Raw genomic sequence first — 9363 nt, forward strand, 5'->3', positions numbered from 1 at the left:
TAACATGCTGTTCAAGGAAACTATCCCGACAGCATTCTAAGAACTCTTCCTCCATTCCACCCTTACCGACTTGGGTCTGCCAGATGATCCGATAAGATGATCCGATTCCCACCACAAACGCATCTCGAGCGAGGTCGTTCATATTCTGGTCTGCCGACACTGCTTTGCAGTTACAGCCCCTGGCTTGCTGTAGGAGCTCGTTCGCGTATTCTTCCGTCGTTTCGCCGGGCTGCCATCGTCGAGTGGCTAAGAGGTATCGAGCATGCATTTCGTTTGGCGGTTTAATGTAACACTTCTTAAGAAGCTCGAGGGCCCTTGTGTAGTCGGTAGCCGCACGGATCGCGAGGTATACGTTGTCGCTTACCATCGCATGGAGGTCCCGGAGTCTGTCATCGTCTGTGGTGACCACTGCGGAGGCTGCCAGGTAGTCCTCAAAACATTTCAACCAGTGGTCGAAGGTGTTAGAGGTGCCCGCCGCACGTGGATCCAGTGTAAGACGTTCAGGTTTTAACATCTGCTCCATACTCTCTGTGGTTAGCACTGCTGCTTCACAGCTCCAGGGTCCCGGGTTCGATTCCCGGCTCGGGTCACTGTCTGTGTGGAGTTTGCACACTCTCCTCGTGTCTGCGTGGGTTTCCTCCGGGTGCTCCGGTTTCCTCCCACAGTCCAAAGATGTGCGGGTTAGGTTGATTGGCCAGGTTAAAAATTGTCCCTGAGATGCGTAGTTAGAGGGATTAGCGGGTAAATATGTGGGAGTAGGGCCTGGGTGGGATTGTGGTCGGTGCAGACTCGATGGGCCGAATGGCCTCCTTCTGCACTGTTTCTATGATTCTATCTTTTTTTTTACGACGAGAGCTTACTTAACAGGAAATAAAATTGATGCGCGTTATCACACACGAGGCTTGAGATGCTCAGGAAATAAAGGCTTTTATTTCCTGTTACAACGAAGCTACTAAGTGTAGTACACGATCCCAGACTGAAGGGTCCCAGACAGAGCAGTGACCTTTATACCTCTCCCAGGAGGCGGAGCCCGACTGGGATGTACCATAATAACTATAATACAAGGTGTAACAGCCCAACCCTAACCCCAACAGCAACAAGTAGAACAACCCATGCCTAACACCAACAGCAACATATATACATACTTGTAGTACTGGCCAGACCCTGGCTCAGTACTATCTAGTGGCAACCAACGATGGTTCACCACACAAACCTCGCGGCACCTTCGGCTTCTAAGCCAAGAGAGTTTCCACCGGCCGGCCTCATACTCTGAACAGTCCCTGTCCCCAACTGGGACACAACACATCCCTCAATATACTCACCCAGCATTAACAACATGGCTCTGCGATTAACTGTCTGAGAGAGAGGGGGGGTGGGACAGAGAGAGAGAGGGGGGGTGGTGCACAGAGAGAGAGGGGGCAGAGAAGGGGGTATGCCGAGCGAGAGGGGGGCATGCCGAGAGAGGAGGCATAGAGAGAAATAGGGGGCATAGAGAGAGAGAGAGGGGGACATGCAGAGAGAGGCCGGCAGAGAGAGAGGGAGGTAAAAAGGGGACAGAGAGAGAGGGGGGGGGGCGGTGGCAGCGAGAGAGAGGGGGCAGAGAGAGAGGGGGGCAGAGAGGGAGATGTGGCAGAGGGAGAAAGAGCGATGCAGAGAGACAAGGGGGCAGAGAGTTAGAGGGGGCAGAGAGAGAGAGCGGGGCTGAGAAACAGAAAGGGGCAGAGAGTTAGAGAGCGGAGGCAGGGAGAGAGACAGAGACTGTGAGGTTCTTCAGCAAATTGACAAAGAAAGGGACATGGTTTTGGAGGGGTTGGAAGGCTTGCGTGGACAAGTCTCAAAGTCTTGATGATTGTGTCCCCAGATGCTGTGGGAGGCAAGGGAGGAGATTACAGGGTCTCTGCGAGATATTAAGAGGTTAACATCGCATGCAGCTAAGAGCTTTTGCAAAAAGCGGCTAAACCAGCAGTTTGGGTAAATGACAAGCTTAAGACATTGATTGCAAGAGGTTTCCAGTACAGGAGCAGGAATGTGTTGTTGCAATTATAAAGGGCCCTGGTGAGCCCACACCTAGAATATTGTGTGCAGTTTTGGTCTCCTTTTCTGAGGAAGGATCTTCCTGTTCTCGAGCGAGTGCAGTGAAAGCTTACCAGGTTGATTCCAGGGATGACGGGACTGATGCATGAGGGGAGAGTGACGAGGTTAGGATTGCTTTCGCCGGAGTTCAGACGAATGAGGTGGGATCTCATAGAGACTTATAAAATTCGAACAGGACGAGACAGGATAGATGCAGGTAGAATTTCTCCGATGGTTGGAGGGTCCAGAAACAGGGGTCACAGTCTGAGGATTATGGGAAGACCATTTAGGACGGAGGTGAGGAGACATTTCTTCACCCAAAGAGTAGTGCGCCTGTGGAATTCATTACCACAGGAAGTAGTTGATGCCAAAATATTGAATGCATTCAAGAGGCGGCCAGATACAGCACTTGGGGCGAATGGGATCAGAGGTTATGGGAAAAAGCGGGATTAGGCTATTGATTTGGAGGTTTAGCCATGATCGCAATGAATGGCAAAGCAGGTTCGAGGGGCCAATTGGCCTCTTCCTGCCCCTATCGTCTATGTTTCTATGAAGCCCCCAAAGCGGGAATCACACCACGAGACCAACGAGCCGATGACATGCAAGCATCTCAGCCTATCAAAATATGTTCCAGTCAAAGCAGACTCGCTGTCTTTGCAGACCATGATAGAGTAATAGAAAATTGAAGAAAACACAGCAGATTCACGGGGAAATGTGATTCTCTTTGTCTTACACACTGAGTATTGAACGAAAAGTTCAATGTTGGGATTGTAGTTTCTCTCAGCGAAAGGGACTCCAATCACATCAGTTCAGAGATTGTCGTGAAGAACCGACAAGAAACAAAATGTGGAAAAACACAGCTAAGTGTGTTCAAATGCAGAGAGGCAATGTATGAAACGTTCTATAGGTTAATGATGAAAGTGGGTTTTGCACCCACCCGTGCAGAATACAATCGATGCACAGACCATCGCCAAAACCACTCGAACGTCTCGTCAACGACAGAGAAACTTGTAAACCGTCTCCTTCCATTTGATTGTGTATCCATGAAGAGTTGGGGAAGAAGGTCTCCCTCACCAACGCTCCTGGATGTCCAGCCAGATGGAACAAACAGAAGAAATTTCCATTCCATCAGGTCAGCGAATGTTGGGAATGGAGCCGTGTGAAACATTCCCAGACAATGTCCCACATTGTTCCTCTCAGCGTGAAAACTCACCGCGGAAAGACTGAAACTGGCACCCATTTGATCACATCATGATTCGCATCACTCACACTTTAACCATGAGGCCACTGATGAAGTCAGGATGACTTCGAAGTTCTACTAAAATGCCAACTGAACTCACTAACTGGCAGAATGACATTACCCACGGGACTGGTGAGTCACAACCACAGGCCGACTTGGCGAGTGGTGAAAACAGATATCACTGCTTCTGACCTTCACCAGAACAGAGAGTGAAATAAAACATTGCTCATTAACATCTCTGATGTGTCGTGAAAAGTTAGTTGATAAACAATTGCGTTGTGAAAATATCGTTGCTAAACTTTGGGATACATTGAAAATTTGTTTTCAGTGGCTGGGTTGCAGCGGGTGGCTCGTAGCGGGTGGCTCGTTGCGGGTGGCTCGTTGGTCTAGGGGTATGATTCTCGCTTTGGGCGTAGTATGAAAATGCAAGAGGTCCCGGGTTCAAATCCCGGACGAGCCCCGAAATTTTTTTTTAAGATAATTCTTTGCAATGAAGACGGCGACAATGAGCGAAAGCCGAAGCAATGTTGAGCTCCCGAGAACTGATTGCAGAGAAAATATCTCTGCAGACTCGAAAAACAACCATACAGTTTGACAGAACTGTGAATCCCACGGTCTGATTTTATATTTTCCATGTTTTATTTTAATTCCGGTGCTCTGAGTGAACCGTGAGTATTGGTGCGTTTCAACAGTCCTGTTGAGGGGAAAACAGGCGACGGACACACGAACAGAGGAAATAAGGGCGCAAGAAGGCCATTCGGCCCCACAAGACTGCCCCGCCATTCACTAAGATCATGGCTGATCTGTTTATGTTTCGATTTCCACATTTCCATCTGTCCCCGTTAACCTGTGATTCTGTTGCCAAATAGGAATCATCTCCCTCCGGCTGAAAAATATTCAATATCCCCGCCTGCACCGCCTTCTGAGGCAGAGTTCCAAAGTCGCGCAACGCTCCGAGAGAACAGGATTCGCCGTCCGAAAAGAGGAAGCTCAGTTTTCTTTAAGTGCCCGCTGTTCTGCATTCACTCACAAGAAGATACATCATTTCTACGTGCAATTGTGAAGATCATTCAAGATCTGATGTGCTTTGAACAAGGTACCTCCTACTCGGAGTATCCCCGTTGCAAAGATGCCCAAACAGGAAGTTGTTTCCTCTTCGCAATCTGGTAAATCTCCTCTGCATTGTCGAACTTTTCAAGTTATCAAACTGGCAATCTCGTCTGGACCGTTTGCAACGCATTTACATCCTTCATTAGATATTCATACCAAAACTTCAGACAATATTCGAGATACTTCACTCATGACCTAAGCAACTGAAGCATAACATGATTTTCTTACATGGCCAAATGCTTGTAACAAAGCAAACATTCCATTGACCTTTTTTATTACTTGTTGTACATGCATTCTAAATATTTGTGACTCGTACACTCGAAGAACGGGATCCCTTTGCATCTGGGGAAGTTTGCAGCCCTTCTAGAATTGAGTAATAATCTGATTTTGTTCTCTTCCTGACAAAGTGAATAACTTCACATTATATTCCAGTTGCCAGGTTTCTACACATGCACCAAACCTGTCTATAACTATCTCCAAGCTCCTTACGTCCTCTCCTCTCCACGAGTTACTTTACGACACATATTGTGTCTTCTGCAAATTTTGCTGCCGTGCTTTCAGCTGTGGGCTGCGATAGCTGAGCTTCTATGGAGATGATAATTCCCAGACACAAAGTGTCCGATTATTTTTTCCTGTGCTGTAACTATTCTGTGTGTATGGATGTGAAAACCATTCTGTGTCCCTTGGTGTGTGATGCAGGAATTGAGAGTGGAATTCATTGTCCATCTGTTGTCGGCAAGATGTTGGAAAAAATTATAAGGGATAGGATTTATAGTTATTTGGAGAGTAATGAATTGATAGGTGATAGTCAGCATGGTTTTGTGGCAGGTAGGTCGTGCCTTACTAACCTTATTGAGTTTTTTGAGAAAGTGACCAAGGAGGTGGATGGGGGCAAGGCAGTGGACGTGGTATATATGGATTTTAGTAAGGCGTTTGATAAGGTTCACCATGGTAGGCTTCTGCAGAAAATGCAGATGTATGGGATTGGGGGTGATCTAGGAAATTGGATCAGGAATTGGCTAGCGGATAGGAAACAGAGGGTGGTGGTTGATAGTAAATATTCATCATGGAGTGCGGTTACAAGTGGTGTACCTCAGGGATCTGTTTTGGGGCCACTGCTGTTTGTAATATTTATTAATGATCTGGATGAGGGTATAGTTGGGTGGATTAGCAAATTTGCTGATGACACCAAAGTCGGTGGTGTGGTAGACAGTGAGGAAGGGTGTCGTAGTTTGCAGGAAGACTTAGACAGGTTGCAAAGTTGGGCCGAGAGGTGGCGGATGGAGTTTAATGCGGAGAAGTGTGAGGTAATTCACTTTGGTAGGAATAACAGATGTGTTGAGTATAGGGCTAACGGGAGGACTTTGAATAGTGTGGAGGAGCAGAGGGATCTAGGTGTATGTGTGCATAGATCCCTGAAAGTTGGGAATCAAGTAGATAAGGTTGTTAAGAAGGCATATGGTGTCTTGGCGTTTATTGGTAGGGGGATTGAATTTAGGAGTCGTAGCGTTATGTTGCAACTGTACACAACTCTGGTGCGGCCGCACTTGGAGTACTGTGTGCAGTTCTGGTCCCCACATTACAGGAAGGATGTGGAGGCTTTGGAGAGGGTGCAGAGGAGGTTTACCAGGATGTTGCCTGGTATGGAGGGGAGATCCTATGAGGAGAGGCTGAGGGATTTGGGATTGTTTTCGCTGGAAAGGCGGCGGCTAAGAGGGGATCTTATTGAAACATATAAGATGATTAGAGGTTTAGATAGGGTGGATAGTGATAGCCTTTTTCCTCTGATGGAGAAATCCAGCACGAGGGGGCATGGCTTTAAATTGAGGGGGGGTAGTTATAGAACCGATGTCAGGGGTAGGTTCTTTACCCAGAGGGTGGTGAGGGATTGGAATGCCCTGCCAGCATCAGTAGTAAATGCGCCTAGTTTGGGGGCGTTTAAGAGATCCGTAGATAGGTTCATGGACGAAAAGAAATTGGTTTAGGTTGGAGGGTCACAGTTTTTTTTTAACTGGTCGGTGCAACATCGTGGGCCGAAGGGCCTGTTCTGCGCTGTAATGTTCTATGTTCTATCTGTTAGTCTCTGTGGGTGTATATGAGTGAATGATGCATTCTGTATCACTCTGTCTTTTGTTCACACTGTGATTCCGATTTATTGTTTGTCTTCCAGTCTCTGAGACACTTTGTAGATCTGGGATAATTCAATAAATAATATACCTCAATGAAACTGGGACCATTTTTTTCCAATTGATCAACTGCTCGACACGCTCCTCCACCCAAAATATTTAATCTTTTTGTCTCAAATCCATTCACCTTTCAACACTTACCCAGCTTTCCATTAAATACAGCTGTGCTAAACGTCTCCAATCGTAGAATCCCGACCGAGCAGAAGAAGGCCATTTGGCGCATCGAGTCTGTACCGACCACATTCCCAACCAGGCCATGGTGCTGTAACCCTAATTTACCTTGATGATCCCCCAGACACGAGGGTCAACTTAACATGGCCAATCAACCTAGCCCGCATGCCTTTGGGTTGCGGGAGGACACCCACGCAGATATGGGGAGAACGTGCAAACTGCATACAGTGAACCGAGGCCGGAACTGAACCTGGGACCCTGGCGCTGGGGCAGGAGTGCTAACCATTGTGCCACCGTGCCGCCCAAATTTCTTCCCAGTTTGTTGGCAAATTTCCTGCCTCGTATTCTTCTGTATCTTTGGTGGGACAACCGAAATTTAAATCGAGTGATCGTTTCTTCTTGTATTCTGCAGTGATATATTCACTGCAGGAATTCTTGTGAGCTCAAACCTACTCCCGATTTTATAAATGATGGATTGGCTTGTCCGGCATTTTGAACCCGGGACCTCTAGCATGCCAGTCCTGCCCCAAGCGAGAATCATACCCCAAGACCAACGAGCCAACTTCCAACGCTTTAGCCGACAGCACATTGCAAATGCTGCCAACTCAATGATAATTTAAGAGTAATTTCTATCGTGGATTTAATAATTAAATTACGAGGTCTATCCTATCACACCCCGGCATTAATTCTTCATATTGACCCATTCCTGCAACACCCTCACTTGATGTGAATGTCTTCCCTCTTTTGAAGTTCTGAGTTGCGGCCGGTAGAGGTCAGCACATTCAGGTAGAACGAAGCTCACAGACCAGAGAGGGACAAACAATCAAGAATTCTTCAAATTCTATTGGGAGTGGGAAATTTTAACAATACGAATGTTGGACGTGGTTTTTTATGATAGGCATTTTGTAACAAGCAGTTGTAATCGTTGTCTGTCCCTCGATTCGAGGATGACATCCATTCAGGGCCGTGAGTTTCTGCTATGGGTCTTCATGTGAGTGAACAGGCCCATTCTCGGCCCACAGAGCTTTCTTCTCTGCTACTTTCTTCTCTGCCGCCATTTTGCCTCATAAAAGCATGCTGCAGATTGGGGGATATGTTTCGCCCATTTTCAAGCTCCTCCCAGTCATCGGCATGAATGCTACCTCGCTTCATCTGGAGGATGTCAGGGAAGAGTTAGTGATGGAATTTCCCTCACAGTCTTAGGATGCGCTGATACACTGGTGCGATGTACATCATTGCACTAAAACTACCAACCATCAATGGCATGAATGAGTGAGATACATTCTTATCTGCCCTTCTCTGGTCCCATATGATCGAAATGATTTTTTTCCAAATCTTTCACTAATTTAAATCCCAGAATCAGGCCATTCCTCAGCCTTGTTATTAGATGGGTAAGAAGGGTCCAGTTTCTCAGTACGTTACCAGGTCATTCTCTTTCCACTCAATGATTCTTCTTTTTATGGGCTGTTGGTATCGCCTGCAGGACCAGCATTTGTTGCCCTTCCCGAATTGCCCTTCAACTGAGAATGCCTTGTTTGACCATTTCAGAGGTCGAGTAAGATTCGCCCTCTTACTCTCGAGTCACATGTAGGCCAGACCAGTTAAGGAGGCCAGACTTATTTATCTGTACTGCTTCGGTGAACCAGACTACATTTTACAACAATCGACCGTAGTTTCAAGGCCGCCATTACTGAGACCAGCTTTCAATTCCAGATTGATTAAATAGTGAATTTAAATTTCATCAGCTGCCGTGGTGGGATTTACTCCGTGTCCCCAAAAATTAGTGCGAGCCTCTGGATTACCAGCCCCATCACCTTTCATCCCTGTAAACCGCAACAGTTCACTCAGCTCATTATTAAACCTCTTCCTGAGGAGATTAGATTTTCCTCCATAGAACTTTATTAAACCATTTGCTGCAAACCCTGTTGCTCCATTCGGGAGCAACAATAATTTATTGAGACCACACAAAAAAGATTGATTTCTTGGGTGGAGAACAAAATAATGAGATGAGAAAATTTAATGAACAGAACAACAAGGAAATACATTCTGAGAAAGCGCCCTGCAGTGTGTGCAAGAAAATGCAGAGCTTTCAGCTGAAGAAGGAAATCTCGGTTTGCCGGGAGTTCTCCCAGATTTCTGCATAAAACGACCGCGACAGGACTCGAACCTGCAATCTTCTGATATCATCTCCCCCTGCATTACCGAAGTCAGACGCCTTATCCATTAGGCCACGCGGTCAACAGACTCAATACGGCATCAAATGTTAGCTCCATGTGAATAGCTGCCGTGATTATATTTATTTTCAGTTGCGTTTTTGGATGCTTCTGTTATTCGCAGATGCCAACAAATTGAAGGGGAATCCCCAGAGTTTGTAAACGGCCGGAAACTAAAGTCCACTTCTAACATTCTTGTGTGACTGTCATGTGTGGAGTTTGCACGTTCTCCCCGTGTCTGCGTGGGTTTCCTTCGGGTGCTTCGGTATCCTCCCATCTCCAACGATGTTTATTACATTCATTACTTCAACATTATCTCACCTGCTCATTGCCATCTCAAGTAATTCGAATAAAATTGGGAAGCATAATT

The 9363-nt window shown here is 46.6% G+C and overlaps 2 non-coding genes across 2 annotated transcripts; one reads left to right on the top strand and one right to left on the bottom strand.

Moving 5' to 3' along the window:
- Positions 1–3688: 3688 nt before the first annotated feature.
- Positions 3689–3773, top strand: trnap-ugg (transfer RNA proline (anticodon UGG)). Its single transcript is given in 2 exon segments — positions 3689–3724; positions 3738–3773. It is a non-coding gene; the product is annotated as a tRNA-Pro (tRNA).
- Positions 3774–8926: 5153 nt separating this feature from the next.
- trnar-ucg (transfer RNA arginine (anticodon UCG)) lies at positions 8927–9018 on the bottom strand. Its single transcript is given in 2 exon segments — positions 8927–8962; positions 8982–9018. It is a non-coding gene; the product is annotated as a tRNA-Arg (tRNA).
- Positions 9019–9363: the final 345 nt, after the last annotated feature.

The sequence above is a fragment of the Mustelus asterias genome, unplaced genomic scaffold (assembly GCF_964213995.1).
Source record: "Mustelus asterias unplaced genomic scaffold, sMusAst1.hap1.1 HAP1_SCAFFOLD_74, whole genome shotgun sequence".
NCBI classification, from domain to species: Eukaryota; Metazoa; Chordata; class Chondrichthyes; order Carcharhiniformes; family Triakidae; genus Mustelus; species Mustelus asterias.